A 23,899-nucleotide genomic window follows, 5' to 3' on the forward strand; every position below is an offset into this window, starting at 1 on the left:
TTTTCTTTCTCCTGCTCCCGGTATGGGTAGAAACTGTGACATTTTATCTTTGTAGCGGTGATCCAGAAGGGTGGCCAGCCAGTAATCATCCCAGTTTTTGATGCTGCAAATGCAGGGGTCCCTTCGTAGGCAAATGGACACACATATGAAAGAGGGGTTCCCTGGGCTCATCCTCCTCTTGTCCCCCAGTAGATGCCAAAACATGTTCCTCCTCATCACCCACCTCCTCCTCTTCAAGCTGCAGCAGTTCCTGTTGTTCCATCGCTCGCACAATGCCTGGGGCGTGACAGCACAAATGCGGGTTGGACGGGTTCTGTGGTCTCCCTCATCATAATCATCTTCCTCCTCCTCCTGAAAATCCTGATGCTGGCCAGTGTCCTTTCTTGCTCCTCCTGATGCTGGCTGTGCTCTATGGAGTGTAATGTCACCCTCATCCTCCTCCCCCATTTCTTCCCCTCCTTTCCCATCGCCACTTTCCATCAGGCCACACAGGGTACTATCAAGCAGAAAGATGATGGGTACGACATAGTTCCAGCCTGACTTCTCCTGACTCACAACGTTTGTGGCCTGCTCAAAGAGGGCCAGTACCTTGCAGCCACTAGTCACTGGTAAAATAACTCAGTTGTGTGGCTGTGCCAAGGGCCCTGCTGCCTCCATGCATCACGCTGACCAAGTAATGGCGGATGGCTAGGTTTTGCTCACACAGACGCTTGAGCATGTGCAGGGTGGAGTTCCATCTAGTCACAGTGTCACAAATGAGTCTATGCGGTGACAGCCTCTGTTGGCGCTGCATCTTGCTAAGCGCAGCGGCGTCAGTAGGGGATCGGCATACATGGCTGCAGATGAAGCAAGCCTGTCTCAGCAAGTCCTGGGTACGTGCGGAGGAACTTCTGCACTACCAGGTTCAGTAGGTGCGCAAAGCAGGGCACTTGTGTTATGCGGCCCATGCGCAGCAGAACACGGTTGGCCCCGTTGTCCCACACTACGTTGCCTGTTGTGAGCTGGGAGGGCGTCAGCCAAGCCTCAACCTCTCTGTGCAAAGCAGACAAGAGTTTTCTGGCGGTGTGACTTTCCTCTCCCAAGACCACCAGTTTAAGCACTGCCTGGCAACGTGTGAGCTTGAGGGAGCCGTAGTGGTGTGCCCGCTTAACCACAGTGTCCTGTGCTGCTGGCCTTTGAGGAGGAGTGTCGAAAAGAGGGGTTGGCGGCAGAAGGAATGAAGGAGGAGGAAGGAGAGGACAGGGGTGGCCCAAGATTTCCCACCACACCCCTCTGCGGGGGTACCAGGTGCTGCAATACCCCTTGCAAACTACCGCCCACGGAGCTATGCAAGGCCACCCAGTGAGCGGTGAAAGACAGCGTCCCACTCCGTGCCTGGTTGTCCACCTGTCCATGGTGATGTGGATTTGGCTAGACACCGTGAATGCCAGGGATGTTGTACCCAAGTTTGATCCGGCCGATCCTCTGCAGATGTGCCCATGGCAAAGGATGCAGATTGCTATGCACCGGTCATTGTCTTTCAGCGTTAAAAAATGACCACAATGGTGAGGTGCATGCAACCACTCTCTGCTCTTTCTCTTTGCCTGCCTCTACGTCTGCTCGGTGCCGTGTCTGCTCCAGTTCCACCTCCCCCACGGTCACATCGTCTCTGACTGTTCCCCTGCTTGTGCCCACTCCTCTGTCTCTTCTTTGAGACTCACATGAGGCTGATTGAAGGCCCCTTCCATCCCCAGTCTTTTGCTGCTGCTGCCTTTCCTCTACGTCTGTTTCGGAACTGCTGCTAGCCCTTACACGCACCGGTGGTTGCCAGGTGACATCACGGTCATCATCATCCTCATTTTCATCTAAATCAACATCTGCAAATGCAGCCACTGATCCAGAACCCTCACCCAGCAAGTGCTGACCACATTCTCCAAGGGTCTCAAAGTCTGCCTCCTGCTCTGAAATTCCCACTGTCAGATCCTCAGGCTGTTCTTTAAACAACAAGGGTGAGTCATCGGGAAGTACAGGCACATTAGCCACACTAACTCCTGTCTTTGCTCCTGTCACGGCTGTGCTGGATGGTGCTGCTGCAGCAGAAGAAGAGTCTGCTGCAATTGAGGCCCCTGAGACCCAGTCCACAATACTCTCCACATGACCTGGCTGTATGATTGTATTCTGCCCACTCAATACATCTACCAGCGTACTAGTGCTTTGCACACATCTCAGACCTGTTTGACCACTTGTGCTGCTGCCATCAACAGTTTGCTGCTGTTGCTGTCCCACAGTGGTGGACTCCTGTGGAGTATGCTCCTTGCCAGATGTGGCAGGTCGCCCAGCGCCATGCCTTCCCTTGTGTCTACTGCTCATCTTTTACTTATTCGGGCAAAAATGCACCTGTACCAAAAGGGTTTCCTTAGTAAATAGCAACAGGTATCTAACACTGAAGTCTCTTTTTTTTTTTAATAGAGGGACATAAGTTTTTGTGTACCAAACTGGCTTCTTTGGTAAATAGCAAGAGGTATCAAAGACTGAAATATCTGTATTTTTTATACAGTAGAACAGATTTTTTTTTTTTTACCAAACTCTCTTTTTTGGTAAATAGCAAGAGGTATCAAACACTGAAATATCTGTATTTTTATATAGTAGGACAGAAATTTTTCTGTACCAAACGGTCTTCTTTGGTAAATAGAAAGAGATATCAAACACTGAAATATCTGTATTTTTTATATAGTAGGTGTTAGGAAATGCGCATCTGTCCGGTGACTCTGTGCTGTGCGCCATTGCAGTATGAAACACTGTTTATTCTGTCCAGCAATTTGCAGGAGCCAGGATAACTAACATAGCAGCAGCCTCTGCTTCCCTTTAGTTGTGCAACCTGATATTTTTTTTCGCATCTCCAGCACCACGCTGTGAGGCTGTACACAGCTGAAGGGGATTTCAGAGGCAATTAGCTCCTGACTCAGCCCTACACTGCTATTGGCTGCTTGGGCTTTATAGCCTCCTTGCTCTCAGTCATCAGTGCCTGTTGTAGTGTAAAGCTGGGCTAATCTTTTCGGCTGATTTATTGTTGCTGACCTTGCCTGTTCCTGACAACCCCTTTGAACTCACCCTGGACCGACCTGTGCCTGTGACCCCCGACCAGCTTGTATGTTTTCCTTTGTACTTCATTTGGTGGACTGATCCCTTGTGTATAACCTCTGCCCTGTATTCTGGACTTTGCTCTGTTGGAATCTTGTTACTGCTTTATCTGTAGGCTCCTGGCTTGCTGCAAGCCTATTCCCAGACACCATCCCTTGCTCAATAAGTTCTGGGTGCAGCCGAATGCTTTGAGACATAACTAGTCTCCCGAGGCTGAGTGGGGGCTTGCTATAGGTGAAGACTGGAGTGTAAGATTGGGGGACTGATGACTGGTGAGGACTGGTGCTGACCAGGGCCTTACAGTAGGACAGAAATGTATTTTTTACCAAATGATCTTCTTTGGTAAATAGCAAGAGGTATCAAAGACTGAAATATCTGTATTTTTGTGAGAGTAGGACAAATTTTTTTCTGTAGCAAACTGGCTTCTTTGGTACATAGGACCTGGTAGCATCAAAAACTGCTATATCTGTATATATACATAGTTACTTAGTGGGTTAGGTTGAAAAAAAGACATAAGTTCATCAAGTTCAACCACTAGGAAAATAAACATATCCCAGATATAAAACCCTATAAGACATAGCTGGTCCAGAGGAAGGCAAAAAAAGAAAAAAAACCCTGGTACAACTTGCTTCAACAGGGGAAAAAAATTCCTTCCTGATTCCATGAGGCAATCGGATGTTCCCTGGATCAGATATACAGATGTACAGAAGGCTCCTAACCTGTCCCTGTCACTATCCACGTCTCTCCCTGCTTCTATCCTTCACACAGAACACAAGATGGAATGACTAACCTCTCCCTCATTCCCTGTATATATGCCTGTGCTCAGATCCCCCCTGATTGGGCTGCTGGGCCTTGCTGTGCATCCTGAGAGCAAATGATTCGCTCCCAGCCGCGCCATTCCCGCCGTAAACAGTTGGCGTTCTCGCCCCCTGCTTTTTCCCTCGCTTGCTCGGAGAGAACACGACCTCATGGAAAATCACAAGGCCATTCTCGCTTAAATGTTCAGTAAACGAGAAAGGCCCAATTGGCCGCAAGATCGAACTTACAAATCTCGCTCGCTCATCCCTAATGGGAATGTTTCAAGTCTGTTCTACAAAAGCACACTGAAAAATATACTCCAATGGGTAATACGTTTAAGAGGCTAAAATTAAAACCTGTGGCTCACGGCTGATGTTAAAAAAGCCATAAGGAACAAGAAAAGGGCTTTCCAAAAATATAAAAATGAAGGATCATCATCTTTTGAAAACTATAAAGATTATACCAAAAGATGTAAAAAAGATAAAATGTGAAAAACTTCAAAATGAAGGACGGATTGCAAAGGCAAGTAAGGCAAACCCCCCAAAATGTTTTAAATATATTAATAGCAAAAAGATCAGATCTGAGCATGTAGGCCCCCTAAAGGATGTCTCTGGGTTGGTAACAGGGGATAAAGAAAAGGCGGATTTTCTAAACACTTTTTTTTAGCTTTGTGTACACAAAGGAAAATGGCATTTGAAATTGATATGATTGGGAACAGTTGGGCAATATGCAAGTTAGGGTCAATAGGTTTAGAAAAGTCAGTCTGTAAATGGATACAGAACTGGCTTAAAGACTGCATTCAGAGAGTTGTAATTAATGATTCATACTCTGAATGGTCTAAGGTTATTAGTGGTGTACCCCAGGGTTCAGTGTTGGGAACTTTACTGTTTAACATCTTTATAAATGATATAGAGTTTGGGATTAAAAGTACCATTTTTGTGTTTGCAGATGACACCAAACTATGTAATGGAATTATGTCCATACAGGATGTCTATATTCTACAAGCAGACCTGGTTGTATTGTTTGATTGGGCAGCCATGTGGCAAATGGCATATAATATAGATAAATGTAAAGTTATGCACTTGGGAGCTAACAACATACATGCTTCATACTATCTAGGGGGAATACATTTGGGGGAGTCAAAAATCGAAAAGGATCTGGGGGTTCTGGTAGATCATAGACTTAATAACAGCATGCAATGCCAAGCTTCAATATCTAAAGCTAGTAAAGTACTTTCTTGTAATAAAAGATGGAGCGACTGAAGAGATGGAAACATAATCCTGCGCCTGTACAAAGCATTGGTAAGACCACATCTGGAATATGCAGTCCAGTTTTGGGCACCAGTTCACAAAAAGGACATATCGGAATTGGAGAGAGTGCAGAGAAGGGCAACTAAACTAATAAAAGGAATGGAGGAGCTCAGCTATGAGGAGAGATTAGCTGAACTGAATCTTTTCTCCCTTGAGAAGAGATGTTTAAGGGGGGGTATGATCACCCTGTATAAATATATAAATGGTTCATATAGAGAACTCTCTTCCCAATGATTTACCTTGAGATCATTACAAAGGACAAGAGGGCACTCTTTACGTCTGGAGGAAAAGAAGGATAAGGAATGGATTCTTTACTGTAAGGTCAGTGAAAATGTGGAATCGGCTCTCTCGGGAAGTAGTTTCAGCAACTACTATAGATTTTTTTTTTTTTAAACAAAGTTTTTCTAGAAGCACAGAATATAACTGAGTATTAAGGATTTAAAGTAAAGATAACACAGACTGTTGATCCAGGGAACATCTGGTTTAATGATTTTTCTCTAAGAATACAAGTTGTATGGCTTTCTCAAACGTTATTATTTTTGTGTCCCTAATCAAGAAAAAGCTTCTATTAATATCATTTGATCTAGGTCAGTGCTCAGAAAACAATGATGCCACTGACTGGCATGACAGCAAGGCAACAAGCAATTGGTGGGGTCCTTCTGTGCGTGACAATGAAACTTTGTACTGACTGTCCAGCAAAATTTTTTTCTCAGCATCCAAAGGAACTCTCAGTGCTTACAATACTTTCCAACTTTTGGAGGTAGACAGAAGGGTATATAAACAAATAAAACAGCCTTGCTGTAAAAACCAAAAAAAAAAAACCAAAAGGCATAGCGTTGGGCGACCTGCCACATCTGACAACTACATTTCCTTTCTATTAGCATAAAAAAGGATGAAAGGTTTTGTGGAGTTGGGATGTAAGGTAGGGATCAACAAAAGGGCATAATCAGACACATTGAAATTACTGGATTACCAGTCACCTGTACCTAGAAATGATCCTGGCAAGAGACTCATGAAGCAGACCTAAAGGAAAACATCCTTTATCATCTAAAAAAAGTTGGGCTAGTAAGGGTTTTACGATTTGTCCTAAAATTGACTTTAAAGCAGATCTAAATCCAGTAACCAACTTTTCCAATTAGCTTTACCACCGAACTTTAAAAGCAATTTATCTTTCTAAATCTGCAATAAATTATTAAAAAAATACCTAGTGATCCTGCCATGAAGGACTTTGTTTAGACACTTCCTAATATGGGGTGACAATTGTCCTTTAATTCTTCTTTTGCATTGTCAACCTGTAATATGCACAAAGCATATAATGAAGACATTTGGTAACCAAACCGACACACACCATGCAGATAAGATCCTGTTTCACTATCGGTTTGGAAAGAATTGCCTAAAACATCCTGAAGATGTAATAACACTGCCATACCACAAAAGTACTCATCAAAAATTAAGTGGTTTGCAGCTGTGTTTCCAACTGGACACAGAAGAAGTATATGTCTATAAATAAACCTTTCCCTCATATTGTTCTCTATCTGAATCATAGGTTGTTGGTGTAATTGGCCAGGAAGCACATTTGTGTTACTGGTTATGTTTCCCCTTCCCCAGTTGTCTCTCTGTATCTCTGGAAGCTTAGAACTAATTGAAATGTACATGTAACAAAACCCTAATCTTTAATGCCACTTTCACTTTTCTTTGTGCATTATGGTTTATAGCATTAGGCTTTTTGCGGACTGCTTTTTTGCTGTTATAATGACAATGCTACCTTGCATGCAATGTATGGAGAAGCAGCATAGCCACCCTTCTATGTGCACTTTCCAGGACCACATTGTCATCACCTTCAGCATTAGCTCAAGCACATCACTTTACCTCGCCCTGTCTGCCACAGTGCTGCTGTGAATCCTGCAGTACACAGGCATGCACTGGCACTGGGACCTGGACTGTGCTGCCACTACTGCTAAAAGTGAGGTTTCTACCTTCCCTATTTTTTTTTCTATATAATTGTGCATTTAGATGTGTGAAATAGTATTTTAGGGTTAAACATAAAAAGATGTTCATCATGGCCCTTTCAATTACGTTTGTATGCATTACTTGTCATAAGAAGAATAGGAGAATGATTGATTTAAAAGGCAAACAATACATTGTCTGCTCCCTTACAATGTTTATAATTTCAGTTCAGAGATTTAATTTACTTTTAAAGCAATTATTTGGTGTATTTTGTACAGGGTCTAAGGCCTCCAAATATTTAGAAGAGAGGCATTATTTAGGATTAAAAAAAAAAAAAAAAAAACACTGCCAAATGCATTTTTTGTTAGGTTAGATCTTACACTTGTTTTTTTTACCAATTTTTGGGTGTGAATCCAGAAATGACCCCAGTTTTTTGCTATCACATCCAGTTTTACGGTACAGGGTACCCTCCATTTTTTTTTTAAAAACATACAAATTTTACATACAATGAAAAAATAATGAAATAATAACTTGAATGTACTGTTTATTTAAATTTCTTTTGTTCATACAAAGGATTTATTGTTACTGTATGACATTTTTTTTTACAGTAAAACATTTGAAAATTAATCAGGTAAGCGGTTAAGGTAGAAAAATTTACGCTTAAAGCTTTTCCTGGAGTGTTCAGTGTTGGGACAATCCTGCCGGATGCTCCAACAATAGTCAGCCATCATATGTACATCCCATCTACCCTGATACTGTCCTTCCATGACCTTCAAATCTTGGTGGAATCAATCACCTTGCTCATCACTGACTGCACCAAGGTTTTCCAGGAAGTTAGAAAGATGGTTATGCAGAAAATGCACCTTGATGCTCATATTGCAACCAAGCATTTTCTAGCTCTCCAAGAGTTTCTGAACAAGAAGTTTCTGCTTATATGTTTCCAAAAAAGTCCTTTACAATGGCTTTGAATGATAACCAAGCATTCTTTTCGACTTCTGACATTGTCCTGATGAAATGTTCATCTTTGATGGGCTGACGAATCTGTGGACCATCAAACACACCAGCCTTTATTTTTTCAAATGACGGGCTAGGAAATGCCAAAAAGAGGTACTTGAAACAGTCTCCTTCAGTTGGCAAAGCTTTAACAAACTGCTTCATCAGACCCAGTTTCATGTGCAGTGTGTCAGTTCCAAAGTACTGCAGTTTAAAAGTACAATACCTTTGTTCCCTTTTCAAGTAAGTTTTTCTCACGCAGTCTTGATGCTAGGAGTTCTGAAGTCTCCTTCGATAGTCCCAAATCACATGCCAAATCCCTTACGAGTCCTCTTCAATTTCAAACTCTTCATCATTGTTGTCACCTAGTTCATCACCATAATCATGTTCTTTAAGAGAGGGTAGTGTAACGAAAACCGGCACTGGGATTTCATCTGAAAACACTGGGTGTATAGCCGATGGTAGACTAGGATACTCTGTTACATTTATTTTTCTTGTTATATCCTGAAGTTTTCACTATACAAACGTAACAGTCACTGAAATGATCTCCTGGCTCCCACCAAACCATAGGTATACCAAATGGCATCTTACCACCTGTTCCCTTTGTCCACATCCGTAAACCCTCGTCACACTGTTTGCACACCTTATGAGGGGCCCAAGACTTATCTTGATCACCAAGTTTAACTTTGAAATATGGCAAATGGGCTTGCTCTACAATTTTGCTGATGTTCACCCTTTGCCTGGAAATTCTGGAACTGCCACAGATATAACAAAATGAATCAGGGTTGTTTAGGCACTTTCGACGAGAAACAGCAGAGGCAGACATGATCTGAAAGAAAGGAAATAAGTGTGTAAGTAGAAAAATAAATTTTGCTTATTCACTACATAGAGCAGTGTATACCCCCTGACCACACTGTCTTGCGTGTAAATGAATAGCCTATACAAATCCAAGCTACATTAATCACAAAAATATAGGCGGTGGAGAAAAAACCTGACGTGAACTTACTGCACTTTCAGAATCAGCATACCTACTGTATTTTAGTGTAAATAAGCTTAAAAATTAAAGTCAACAAAAATTTGTTCAAAAATTTTTCCCAGTGTAATTGATTTTTCTGTTAACAGCGTTACAAAGAAATAGCACTGATACAGTCACTTTTAGCCACCACCAAAGAAAACAAGAGAAATGATTTTCGATATTTTCTTAACTGGTTCATGGTTGCTGGGTTTGACATTTTGCTATTCATTTATGAACTAATACATTTAGACATTTAGTACCAAAACAATACAACACCAGAAAGGTCGATCAGATGTTGAAAAAGTTTCTGTTATTTAAAAGCATCTGCAGACAAATGGATCTCTCAAGGGAACTCTTTGCTTATTGCTATTTTATTATACTGCATAAAGAAGATCAGTGGTTGAGACCATCTCACTCATCTAATGATATTATGTGAAGCTTTAAAAAACAAAATCAGTTTAAGCAGTGTGGTGCAAAAACATTTTATTACAAAACTTTCATCATTATTAGGGGGACTGGGGAGCTTTGGACCCCTAGTGGTTCAGAATGGAAAAAAACAGGGTCACATACCAGCAAGGCCATGTTAAAAAAAAGGACAAAGATGGGCTGCTGATCCAGTCCAACCAGAATGTGTTGAGACAGTAGTCTGTAAATAATTTGCAAACTAAGCACAGCCTGGATGCAGAGACATTGACATTCAAAAATGTTTTACAGTGAAGTTAAGAAGTATTTGATCCCCTGCTGTTTTTGTATGTCTGCCCTTTGACAAAGAAATGGCCGGTCTATATTTGTAATGTGTCTTTACTGTATGCAAAGAATGAGCTGAGATTAGGAGCACTCTCTGTAAGGGAGTGCTCCTAATTCAAGCTTGTTACAATACCTGTATAAAAGACTCCTGTCCACAGAAGCAATCAATCAGATTCCAAACTAGCCACCATGTCCAAGACCAAAGAGCTGTCTAAGGATGTCGCAGACAAGATTGTAGACCTACACAAAGCTGGACTGGGCTACAAGACTATGGCCAAGCAGCTTGGTGAGAAGGTGACAACAGTTGGCGCGATAATTCGCAAATAAAAGAAACACAAAATAACTGTCAATCTCCCTTGGTCTGGGACTCCATGCAAGATCTCCCCTTGTGGAGTTGCAGTGATCATGAGAACGGTGACGAAGCAGCCCAGAACATCACAGGAAAAACTTGTCAATGATCTAAGGGCAGCTGGGACCATGGTCACCAAGAAAACAATTGGTAACACACTGTGTTGTAAAGGCCTGAAATCTTGCAGAGCCCACAAGGTCCCTCTGCTCAAGATAGCACATGTACAGGCCCGTTTGCAATTTGCCAATGAACATCTGAATGATCCAGAGGGGAACTGGGTGAATGTGTTGTGGTAAGATGAGACAAAAATTGAGCTCTTTGGCAACAACTCAACTCGTCCTGTTTGGAGGAGGAGGAATGCTGCCTATGGCCCCAAGAACCCCATCCCCACCGTCAAACATGGCGGTGGACACATTATACTTTAGGGGTGTTTTTCTGCTAAGGGGACAGGACACCTTCACCACATCGAAGGGACAATGGACGGGGCCATGTACAGTCAAATCTTGGGCGAGCACCTCTTTCCCTCAGCCAGGGCATTTAAAATGGGTCGTGGATGGGTATTCCAGCATGACAATGACCTAAAAAACACATGGCCAAGGCAACAAAGGAGTGGCTCAAGAAGAAGCACATGAAGGTCCTGGAGTGGCCTAGCCAGTCCCCAGACTGGTTGAAAGGGGATCAAATACTTATTTCACTCATTACAGTGCACATCAAGCTCTGACTTTGGAGCACTGGGTTTTTGAGGGTTCTTTTGTTGTTATTCTGTCTCTTACACCTACAATACACCTATCATTACAAATATAGACTGGTCATTTCTTTGTCAGAGGGCAAACGTACAAAATCAGCAGGGGATCAAATACTTCTTTCCCTCACTGTATATTAAAGCTATGTGTGTCAGTAAAAAAAAATAATGTATGCGGATGGTGATCACAGGCACTAAGCTGTTGGTGATTCTAAATTATCTCAAAATCATTTCAAACTGATGCTAACAAAACCCAAGGCCATGGATACCAGTCCTTACACATTTCTAGGAACACTAATAACACTACTGTGGCTTCTTGTAGTTTTTGATGAACTTTAAACCTAGAACCTTACTATCACAATTAATTCCTCGGCCTGTGTTCTGCCTGACGTCACTGGATGTCATTTCTTGGATGTCATCCAATCACTATGGCTTCCTTTTGCATTATTTTCTCTCTCTCTCTTCCTCTATCTTGCTAACAATTGATTTTCTTGCGTTGTGATTAAACACTTGGCATTTATTTCCTAATATTCTTTAATTTTAAGATTAGTCACTATAAAGTGCACCTGTCTGGAAGTATTTTTTTTCTTATGCTACCTCCTAAGGCTTTGACAAATACAATAGTCAAATTAATATATATATATATATAACATTTACATACATACACACTTTTTAGTGCACTACTATGGGGAAATGCGATTGATTTGTAATCCTTTTGAAAATTACATAAGCACATGGCCAAACATTCTTAGATATAATCTGCACTCATATAATGCTGCCAATGCTACATGATGGTATTGCTGAAGTTAACAGATTATCACCATCAGTAGAACTATAATTATCATTGGGAGGCTGTTAGAACTAAATTAGGCATAAAAATGGGGGCAGGATAACCGGACAAGGATCAAGTGAGTTATGTCTTACAAAAGGCAAATATTATAAAAAAAGCAAAAATCCTCTCAAAGTTAACTAGAGGTCTATTTATAAAGCAGAAAATGTAAAATATATACATTTGGTGCAGAATCTTCCAGGCTCATGTGTTTTCAAGGGAAGTGATCATTTTTCCACCTGAGAATGTTTACTAAAAGACATATAAAAAAAAAAAAAAAAATCACACACCTAATTAACGCAAATCTCTTGATCATTGGACGTGTTCTCAATTGGGTCCTGCGCCATCCAAGAACCCCCCTGCACTATGACAGGGGCACTGCCATCTTCATGGCTACGTCACCCAATCTCTTGTATTAAGAGGCGAGACTTCACCTTTTTTTTTTTTTTGTCAACCCTTTAAAATAACGTAAAAATATTGGTGATAGGTCTGCCTTACTTGAAGGGAAAACATTACCCGGGTTTGCTTTAACTAAAGTAAAAACATTACCCAGGTCCACTTTAACTGAAGGGAAAACAGTACCCAGATAACCTGAATGAGTTGGGAATAGGTAAATAGTTAAATCCTCTATCAAAAATACATTTGTCTATATATACACACACTTTAAAAAAACAAACAAATGGAATGTTTTATGAGCAAGAATCAAATTATTGACAATGCCTTTTTTACATAATTTTCCAAACACATATCTATACCCAAAGTTTAACTAAAAAAAGTTTGCTCATTAAAATTTTTTTTAAAGAAGTGTGATGTGAAATGGTTACTCTTAGGGCTCTACTTATAAAAGAAGGAATCTTACATGCCTTCAAACATTGCCTGGTGGGAAGTTTTTAGTACATGGACATGTGTTTTATAAACTGAACCCTTAAATTATATTTTTGGCCTGTTTTCCCTTTATTTTTTTATTGTTTTTATTTTATTTTATACATGCAGAAAACAATCAAGTCAGGTTAACAAGGGAACAATTTAGCATGGTGACTTTTTCACAGGATTGCGATTAAGATTCTGAATTGCATTTGGTCCTTATTAAGTCCTTGCCATGTAGATAATCCAACATCATTTTTAGTGCCAGGGAATTTAGTTGAACATTTCATCTCCTGAACATCCTGTTTGATCCCGGCTGTTACTGAAACTGTGGTTGCAGCAGTCACGTCACGCAGGAACCGCAAGGTCTGTGTGCCATTTTAAAATGGACGCATTTTCACAACTCTATGTTAAAATGTCACATGGGAGCCGTTTATTTTACATACACTTATCAGAATATAAATTTACAAGACAAACTTATGTAAGCCCTTCTGGGCAGAGTCCTCTCCTCCTGTGTCACTGTCTGTATCTGTCTGCCATTTGCAACCCCTATTTAATGTACAGCGCTGCGTAATATGTTAGCGCGATATAAATCCCTTTATAATAATAATGTAATTAATGGTTCTAAGCGTGAAATAATTGACTATAAAAAGACAACCTTCTATCTGAAGCAATTTTTTTTATTTTACCAATAGGTTTTTCCAAGAGCTTTTCCAAATAAGAAATCTTACATACATTCATAGAATAGTTTACATTAAAGGAACATCAAATACATATAACAACATCATAACTATGTAAACAGACAAAATATTGTAAGGGTCATATCTCCAGAGATTTGTTGGTGCTCTGGATAATGGGGCCTTACCACTGTTTACTTCAAGTGCGTTCATTATATCACAATACTCCTGATGTTCTATAATTTGCATGTTTTTTGGGATACATTAACAAAATTTCAGATTTTTGCCTGCAAGTGGTACTATGTAGAAAATTTAATCTCTCTTCCTGTTGCAGAAATACAGTATGAATATAACTGAAATTTCCTAAAAGCAAATCATTTAACGGGTATCCCTATTGAATTTTTGCTGTGGTGATTTTTATTTGATTTTGTTGTGTTTTGAGTATTACTTTTATCATTTCCTCTTGAATAAATGGGAAGGGTAGGGAGTGGTTAGCTTCTGTAACAATGGTACTTATGACTAAAAGACTCCAACTTATCCATATTAACCATTTTTCCCAAATTCCACATTCATAAAACCTAGACATATTACCCAACCAGTTCCTTGCCTTAAAGGAACATACAATCCAATGTCTCTACCAGTGTTATACACACAGTATGGCTAGATTAGTGAGGTGCCAAATATTATTATTATTATTATTATTATTATTAACACTTCTAATATGTCTAACATGGAAAGTAATAAGTGCACATTGATGAAATTCACTAAGCACTGGAAGAACAAATTAATTCAGACAGTACCAAAGATTCAGTTTATTTTCATTTTTGTAGAATAGCATGTGGAAAAAAGGATCATTTGATTTGTTGCTAGGGAATAGGAGAACATTTAAATGCTTGTCTGGCTGCTACAACCAATGGAGGTTCTGCATGTTTTGGAAAATGCAGTTGTGAATTTGAACTCTGATTTTTCTATCAATGTAAGGTATATCTAAGGAAGAATCCATGAACTAAGCTAGCTGATAACTCCTGAATTGCTCTGCATTTAAAACCCTGAGTCTAAAGATATACCTAATCGTATTTCAAAATGCCTTTACATATAATCTATAACATATTTACACTGCAGCTATAATGAAAATTTGTGAATCCACTGTCTGAAAATAATATGGAAAACTCACTAATCTCAACAAAAACAACTCTATTAAAACATTGATTCACAAAATGCCCATATCTATCTCAAAAACCCTGAACACACATCTGAAAGAATTTTTGGTGTTTATGTTTATAAATGATAAACCCTCTTTTGTTTTCTGATTGGTGCTTCAGTAAAGACTTCTGGGAGCCATGTTAACTGATATTATTCACCTATGAAAGTTTTCTAATCCTTACAAAAGGGTAATGCAAAAAGGAATGGTTTTAGACAATAAGGGACCCCGGGCAAATATGAAGCAAGGCTCCAAGTGCACAGTATTGGAGCTCAATGCAACTCCAGCAATTCTGTCTGTGAACTGTGAACAATTGTCTAGTCCCCTTCCCCAATGCTAGTTCTCCTGAAAACAATTAACTACAATAAGAGAAACTAAATTTGAAGCCATTATAGCTTGGTTTGATGATGTTTACTTGATGATGTTCTTTTATTTGAGTATATATACCATGGTTCCATCCTAGAGACAGAAAGTTGCAGTTTGTATCAGTTATCATTTCAAGCAACAGATTAAGAATCTGGTAAACTGCTTATGTATTGAAAAACACTAAGGAACTAAAGACTCACAGTCAAAAATGTGAAAGTTGAAGTGTTATGGGACGTGGAAACATCAGTGTGGAAGTCGGTTGGTGCAAAGGGGTGAAGACTGAACCTATTCCCACTCAAGGTACACTAGGTACCTAGCAAGTGTGTCATACTGTGCAAACTACATTCCATTATTCCCTTCTATAACAACTACATTCCATTATTACTAAATGTGATAATGTTTTAGGTAATGGTTTACTGCCCTCTTATGCATTAAAAGGAATTTTGCATTTTACATATAGACAATAATCTTAGCAGATACTCGCAAATATTGTTTAGGCAAATAAATGTATGGGATGCATAAACAGGAAAACATAATTCAATGTAAGTGTATCATACCCATAATTTAGTTAGGCGACATTTTCAATATAACTTAGAATTTTAACGACTTCACTAAAACAAACATGGAGGATAACTAAAGATGGTTCAATGGCAAGCAGTCAATTTAATAACATGTATGGAAGGTCTAACAGAAATAAAAATTATAAATAACGTTTCATAATTATGCAAAGAAATCTTTGGTGCAACCTAAAATGTTTACTTGCATTCAAAGCCCGAATGAACTTTAGTTTCTAAAGTTATGGTAAGAGCTTGTGTATACAGGCAATTGTGTGCTTTTCCTTTCTCATACAACTCAATATGAATACAAAGGCAATGAAAATCAAACTAAAGGAAGCTAAAACAAAAACCAGCTACACCCATGTACACAAACCCTAAAATGGGTTAAGCTGTGATACACCCTACTGCCTGAGGTAGTAATGAAGAGTCAAAACCAAAATGGACTAGATTAAAATGACAGCAATAATGATTGTAGTAGGACATTAGTACAGGGGTGGAGTGGATACATTCCTCTGTACTGACAATTCTTTAGTTTGTGAAAGCTTGACCATGATGGGCACATTTTTCTGAAGCCTAGATAACCATACATCTAACCTGTGTACCCTATGGTGTCCATAATCTCAATCCTGTACTGAAAAAAAAATTCTAATGTATCTTCTACATGTATCTCAAAATTCCATTTAATTAGCTTGCACAATACACCATGCTAAATCATTCCTGAAGTCTGTGTGCCTCCTTCTAGGTACCTCCCTTCACTTGAGTGCGAGCATGATAGTTTTTTGAAAAACTAAAAAAATATAGGTAAAATTAAATTATGTTTAGCAAACAAAAAAATATAGGCAGGGCCTGGCTGACTGTGTATGAAAACTAGATGAAAGTTTATATCATCTATAGGAGGTAATCAGTCCCAATAGTTTATTAGGAATATGAAACCAGCATTTTTTAATGGCTGTTAAAATAGGCAAAGAATAAATACAATCTTCAGGTTGTTAAAATGTAGTGTATGTGTTAAATATCAGCATGCTTAAAATAGTAAAAGAACAAAAAAAAAAAAAAAAAAAAATCAGTATTTTGTTTTTTTTTAATATGCCTCCTAAAATTGACATATGCATACATGTTTAGCAGCACATCTAATTTTCCTATAAATTTGTATGTTTGTATAACATTAGCAGCCTGCCCTGACTAACAGTGGCCTAGCTTAATGTCATAACTAAAGTGTTTATCCTTGATATCTATCTAGATCAGGGGTCAGCAACCCGCGACTCTGGAGCTGCATGCGGATCTTCAGCCTCCTTGTTGTGGCTTCCTTCGACTACCGACGGGAGATCCCTCATGGGGGATCCCCTTCCTCCCGTAGACAATGTGGAGGGGGGGTTCCGTTTCGAGTGCTTTAACAAAAAAATCTACCCGTGAAATAAATCTACCAGGGGGTGTGTACAAACATGCGTGTACAATGACGTCATCGTCAGGAAAGTTTCACAGCTGTGTTTGTGTATGAATGCTGCATGTCAGGAAGTAGTTTCAGCAACTACTATAGATTGCTTTAAGAAAAAGCTGGATCTTTTTCTGGAAGCACAGAATATAACTGGGTATTAAGGCTTTAATGTAAAAATAACAGTGACTGTTGATCAAGGGAACATCCAATTTCCTCATGGAATCAGGATGGAATTTTTTCCCCTGTTGAAGCAAATTGTATCAGGGGGTTTTTTTTGATGGACTTATGTCTTTTTTCAACCTAACTTACTATGTAACGATGTCATGTTCTGCAGCCTTACATCTCTCCCAGTACAAACCTCCATATCTCCTAAACAGTATGTTCTACCGACTTGAAATTTTTAGGCTAACAGTTCCCGAATTTCATCTCCCCATTCACAACTTTCAAAATATGGGGGTCCTATCTATAAAAAGTAGTTGAAACTGAACATCAGGGTTGACTTTTTAAAAGTGTCTATAAGCCCGTAATTAAACATACAAATTATGGACACCCGGGGTGACTTACATAGCAAGGAGGTGCTAACCCCAAATTTATACCTACCTGTCATAAAACTAGAAATGTCATACTACACTACCTTGTCCCCTTTCCTACTTTGAACCCCAATTTCTCTGGAGATGTACAAAAATATAGGTTCAAGTGGGGGACACCTGTGACTAACACCCCCTAAAATTTCATCGTTAGGCCATCGTTGGAACATAAAGTACTCTTAACAAAAAAATCTACCCTGTTCAAATGTAGGTCTCTTATGATTTAATCCTACAATGTAATATTTGATATACATAATTGTGTGTAAACATCTGATATACATAATTATGTAGGCTATATATAATTTACGTAACTTTAAAATATTAAATATATTTAATTACTTAAGAATCCAGTTATCAATTATGAAATAAATTACCTTTTAAATTTGTGAAAACAAAATATGATTGCTAAACTTTAAAATATAATAAAGTATATACAAGAAAGATTACTGATTACTATATTATAGTATATTAAATCAAGTGAAATACAATAAATACTGCACAAATTTATAAAACAAATCTTGATACTAGGGGCATAGTTCAGTGTTTAATTTATTACAAAGTAGGCCTACACATGCACTCTGCACTTCAGTTTGTTGTATTCTGTTACTGTAACAGGTAAAATTAAAAAAAAAAAAAAGATTAAAACTTTTAAAAGTTTATAAGCTGTGTTATGTTTGGCGGCCTTAGGCTATTTTTATTTAGTGGAAAGGGGGCAATGGCTCTTTTGATAGTAAAGGTTGCTGACCCTTGATCTAGATTATCTGTCAAACAATATAAATTGTTCATACTGAGACTCATGCTGAGCTGAGTATTTCAGCTAGTCTTTCCTATAGCATACTCCTTCATGTACTAATGTAATTTAAAGAAATTAGAAACAAATATTGTGAATACTACTAAAATTATTAGTTTGAAGGAGATCAATCATTCACACCAGTCTGTTACATTAATCATTATTTGCATATAGGTGTCTTTTTGTTTTGTCAGTAGACAGTGACTGGACAGAAAAATATGTAATCATGCAAATGCCAAGTCATTCAATGTGAGAATAAACAATATTACATTGAGATTAAACTGCTGGGTTATGTGGACGTCTAAGCAGTAATTTATATATTATAGGAGGATCCAGTTCTGGGCACTCATACACAGTGGGTGACCCAACTAACTGTAATTAGAAAATAGCCCGTCCTATATCTTTCATGATAAGAATGGTATGCAGGCACAAGGTGCTGAGATTCTAGAGAAAACTTGATTCTGAGCCAGGAGACTCTGTGCTCATTTTCTACCCACTGCCCTTCCTCTTGTAGAGAGTGGATGTTCACAAAAAAAAAAAAAGCTGCCAGCCTTTGTAAGACTCACAAAAGGCAAATATTACCGCCATGGTTCATCTAATATAATGTAGTTATGTAGTACTGCAGAACAGATTAACTATATAAAAAAGGGGGAGATTGGGTTTTCTTCTTTAATAATAACATTCTTTAGTAAAGTATGTTACTCCAAATACATTTCTATAATACTAAATATTTTATGACAATAATAATAATTGTACACTATATATATCAATATATACTTAAAAATTAACAATATCTAACTATAAGACTATAACTATACTTAGGCAGCCAATCGTATAAAAATGTTCACACTAAAAATGTATTCATAACGGTAAATATATTATAGATGATCTATACTAATATTACAAAGCAGATTTCTTAACTGATTTATTATAAAGCTGTACTAAGAAATCTGTAATATCTATCGTAAAACAATAGTTTCTACGCATTACAGATAAATACAGAATTCTTTTATTTTTTCAATTAGCTATTCATCATTAATTGTGGTCAATACCCAAGTATATAAAGGGCAACTGGCAAAGATTTCCCTATTTTTAACTGAGATCTTTAAAAAGGAAAGACCAACTTCCTATATTTGAATGCATGACATGCACAAGTCACAACAACAATATGAAAGTTGCCATTGATGGATTCTTTTGGGAAAATGTTAGTTGCCTGGCCTTAACAAGCTTACGTATGTCATAGATCCAGAAACTGCCACTGGCAGATAAAATCCTTAGTTGTCTCAGGTACAAATATTTTGAGCCTTTGACCTGACACAAGAATGCAGCCACTCAAGTCATAGAGAATTTTGAACTCCTGAAATTATAACCGCTACAGTTCGGTCACTTAAGGTATGAAAGCCAATAAATTAGCATGATATATTAGCTAATATTTAATAATATAAGATATGTCAGCAATGGCAGCCTTTACAGTCCTTTAAAGGCCACCCAAAGGTGCTGGTGGGTTAAAGCACCTATTGACTTCTTGCTATTACAAAGCCAAAACCTGGAGTTCAAAACAAACATCTTTGTAAGCAGAGGTCTTTCCACACCAGATGCCCTGAGAAAATAAAAGGAATCAGCCTACTCAACCACCCGCATCCATGCATTATTAAAATATCTGTTTAAGCGGACCAAGTCTTTAAATTTATATATGTCACTGGTATAAGAGATAGTAACCATAACTATTATTCTTGTGAACAAATGAACACAGGACCTGTAAATTGATTACCGCTACTCAAAGGAGATACAGTGCCCTATACCATTTTAACAAGATTTGTAGCCTTAATGAATTAGGAGACAGGGAAAGTGCAAAAAACGCTATCACTGCTCTCGGCAGCTAAGAAAAGTTAGAAGCAGCAATTTTAGGAGTGGTCTACATTTTATAGTTGTTCTAAGACCATATAATATATACAGAAATCCCCCTCTATTTGCAAACATTCACCTAAGTGCGTATCAGTTTAAGAATTTAGCAGCTTACCATGATTTTTCTAAAAGATAAAGCACAGTTTTTAAATTGTCACGAGTATAAATGTTCAGAGCTATCTATTCAAAAAATGAAATGTAAAAATATTTCTGTATATACACATAGGTTTCCACCATGAATAATACATTAATCTTTCCTAGTAGCAAGAAGGAATCTTTTACATTGAGCACATCATGAAGTGGACCTAAATTTAGACAACCTTATCCTAAAAACAACGCAAGATGAGTGAATTAAGGATTATGTAGCATTTTTAGTATGCATTCTGCAGCTGCTATTTTGCCAAACCCAAATTTTTGTTGAAATGACTATGAGGCAGCCACCATATTATAAGAGCGGTAATAATCATTGGGCAGCTCTTTCCGACCCATAACAGGGTCTCTCTGATGCCACGAAGAGTAATCCACCAATCAGAAATGAAAATGGTCGATGTATTCCTTGGGCAATTTCTCATGATAGGCTAAATAGAGAGTTCTTAACCAAGAATATAGTTTTTGAAATATATTAGATAGAATCTCTAAAACAATAAAAAGTTTTGCACTGGCAAGCAAGTAACATGGTCAGTGACTTCAACTTACATCCTTGTGTTCCTTTAACACAGCAGCAAACATTCTACTCCTTGTAGATAGGCTTTTCTATTCATGATTTGATATTATTTTAAATAAATCCTAGTATTATTATTGCAGCTTTTTTTTTCCTAGCTATTCCTATGTTAAGTAAAAATCTAAATATTTGCAGGTCATACCGGTAACTAATTCTGATGATTTAGAATTCCAGTATAAGCAAAGGCAATCCATTTGGGGGTCTGTAATTGTAAAAAGGTTACAAACTATCACGATGGATAAACAGAATTTTCCAAGGTGACACTGCTTGTTATCAGTAATGATATGCTTAGGTTACAAATGTTACTAAATGCAAGTCATGTTACACTGTCTAATAAATCCTTATTATGAAAACCAAACTTTACACTTACATCTGCTTTAACACGCTAGGTTTGCTTTTGCTGCTGAGTTTTTACATTATATTCTGAATGATGAGCATGCTTCTATAAATATACTATACTTCCCCTAGCCTTCATAAATATCAAATTACATTAGCAATTCAGGACCTTAACAGACACCATTAAAAAAAAACCAGATCCATTCCATCAAAGATTGCATGAAGACGCTCTGTCCTGTAAACAGTACCAAATGGCACAAAAACAATGCAATATCCTTCATAAGAACATAGCAGTTAATATACCGTAGCAGCCTGTATATTTTTCATTACTATTTCACATTCAAACACATAGCAGCTTTGTTCAGCAGTCAGGTATGCTGAATGTCTGACATACAATTGTACACAGTGAAAGATCAAGTTGTTACATAATCAGAGCAGTCTGTGAAAAGCTTAGCACAGATGCTGCAGAAAATGGTCCAGCGGGCACTGAAAGTCATTTCATTAGTCTTTTTCTTCATAGATTATACTGGTAGGACCAATGACGCTAAGTGGTTTAAGGGATATGAAGTAAATTCCAATTACATAAAACATTGGGGCAGTTAATATTTTATGGAGTGAGATTATAACTGTGGAATGGCTAAGCAGTACTATAACGAAGGAGGCTTAAAGCAAAAAAGGTAATGTTGAGTTGACGAAGATGCAATAATCCTTTTTGGTAAGAACGGATAAAACTCTCTTTGATTATTTAATGCCAGTGTGTAACATACAATGATCTTAAGCAGCACAGATTTTTTTTTAAGAAGAGAAGCACATTCAAAAACTACAAGGTATAAGGAAACCCTAACACCTGTATATTATTCTCTTGTAGTAAGTTCATCACTACCTACACAGCCTCTTAGGACTTGGATTCTACCTTGGAAAACTGCACAGCGTGAATGGCGAGGGTGCTGAACACTACGACGCTCTGTTTTTGAAGGCCAAGGTACACACAGCGCACAAGCCAGCAGCCGTGGTTTGTGTCGGCGCAGAGCTTTCCGAATTCTTTGCCCATGAACTGCTGTCTGTACCTCGGCCCGACCTGCAGCCTCTACAAGCTTTGCCAAGCCTTCTTTTTGCCTTGCTACTCGCATTTCAGCTTGAAGAAAGACATAGTGCACCTGCTGGACTCTCATTTCCAATGCACAGAGAGCTCGCCGGCGACATTCCACTGCCATTAACCTGCGTCGTGCCTCCATTAGCTCTGACCAAGGCGGGCTAGGAGTCACCGGAAGCTGTTCCCCCTGTGTGGAGGCTCTTCGGGATGAATGGAGTGGATGAGATTTCAGAGGTGACTGAGCTGGAGAACTATGTGTAGAGCTGCATGATGCATGTCTACTGGGATTAGATTGTGATGCAGTGGTTTTCCGAGGAGAAGGACTACAGGGTGGCGGATTCTGCAGGCCAGGGGTAGGATTTGAAGCAGAAAGCTGTTCATCACATGCTTCCTTAGATGTTGGTTTTGGAGCAGATAATTTAGATGGTAAAGGTTTTAGGCTCAAATTATCTGGCAAGTCAGAGGGACCTGGATAGGGCTCCTGAGGGTTTTGGGAATCGGGCTTGGCAGGGGATATATTGGGTGAAGAAGAATCCAAAGAGTGTATGATGAGAAAAGGTGACTCTGAAGGAGAAGAAAGATTTTGTGGAGAGCTAAATTTACTATCAGATGGACTTTCAGAAGCTTTGTTTTTAGAGTCAACAAGAATTTGAAGAAAGTTAGGCTTGGAGATCAAGGTGTGAGGAGCTGACGTAGACTTAGTGATGCTGGATTCATTGGTGGACATCACTTCTGCAGGGGATGAACTGGTGCAGGGGTTTGGCGTTGACTTTTGAGGCAGCCCTTGTGGGGCAGAGGCTGACCTTTTTGGAGAATGACAGGGTGTTGATGAGAATTTAAGAAAAAGGCTGGAAGCATTAGTTGACTTCCAAAAAGAAGAACTAGAGGAAGGCACAGATTTGGCATCTTTGGTCTCAGTCTCTTTAGAAGACCTTGGATGGTTGAAGACCCTCTGAAGGTTCCACAAGGCACTGCCCTGCACTATAGGCATGGTAACAAAGTATGAGAAGCCTGGAAATTACACAACGAACAGTCCTTTCCTTCAGTGTCAGATCTCCTCCTGGTGATGTAATCTTTATCTGAGGACAACAAACATATCTAACACGACATTCAGGGTGAACATGCAGACAGCATTATTGGATCATATTCTCCCCGGCATGGCTTCACATCTGTCCGAAATACCACAGACTGGCAATAAAAAGCTCAGTGCAGAGACCCAGCAGAGTAGCAGGACTTCTCCTCGGATGCAGCCGCAATTTGCTGAGTTCTACACGACTCCCTTTTCTCTAATACATACCAATAAACACACAGCACATCCCGGCCGCCTCTCTGCTTTATTCACCATCCTCCGTTCTGCAGATCTCTAGCAACGATGTGACGTCACCGCACAATGAGGGGGGCAGTGAATGAGCTGAGCGCTAGAGACCAAACCACCCAGTGTCCGCGCTCAGTACAGGTGTGCAGCGGCGGCCATATTTCCGGAGACCACAACTTTCTGGGACATACACCTGTCGGAT

The 23,899-nt window shown here is 39.0% G+C and overlaps 1 long non-coding RNA gene across 1 annotated transcript; it reads right to left on the reverse strand.

Annotated features, from left to right (window-relative positions):
- Positions 1-7,702: 7,702 nt before the first annotated feature.
- On the reverse strand, positions 7,703-23,771 carry LOC140337611 (uncharacterized). Its single transcript, XR_011922105.1, has 2 exons — positions 23,680-23,771; positions 7,703-8,997 (listed from the first exon to the last, which is right to left on the reverse strand). It is a non-coding gene; the product is annotated as an uncharacterized lncRNA (long non-coding RNA).
- Between the last annotated feature and the right edge of the window lie 128 nt (positions 23,772-23,899).

Source organism: Pyxicephalus adspersus, chromosome 1 (genome assembly GCF_032062135.1).
Source record: "Pyxicephalus adspersus chromosome 1, UCB_Pads_2.0, whole genome shotgun sequence".
NCBI lineage: Eukaryota > Metazoa > Chordata > Amphibia > Anura > Pyxicephalidae > Pyxicephalus > Pyxicephalus adspersus.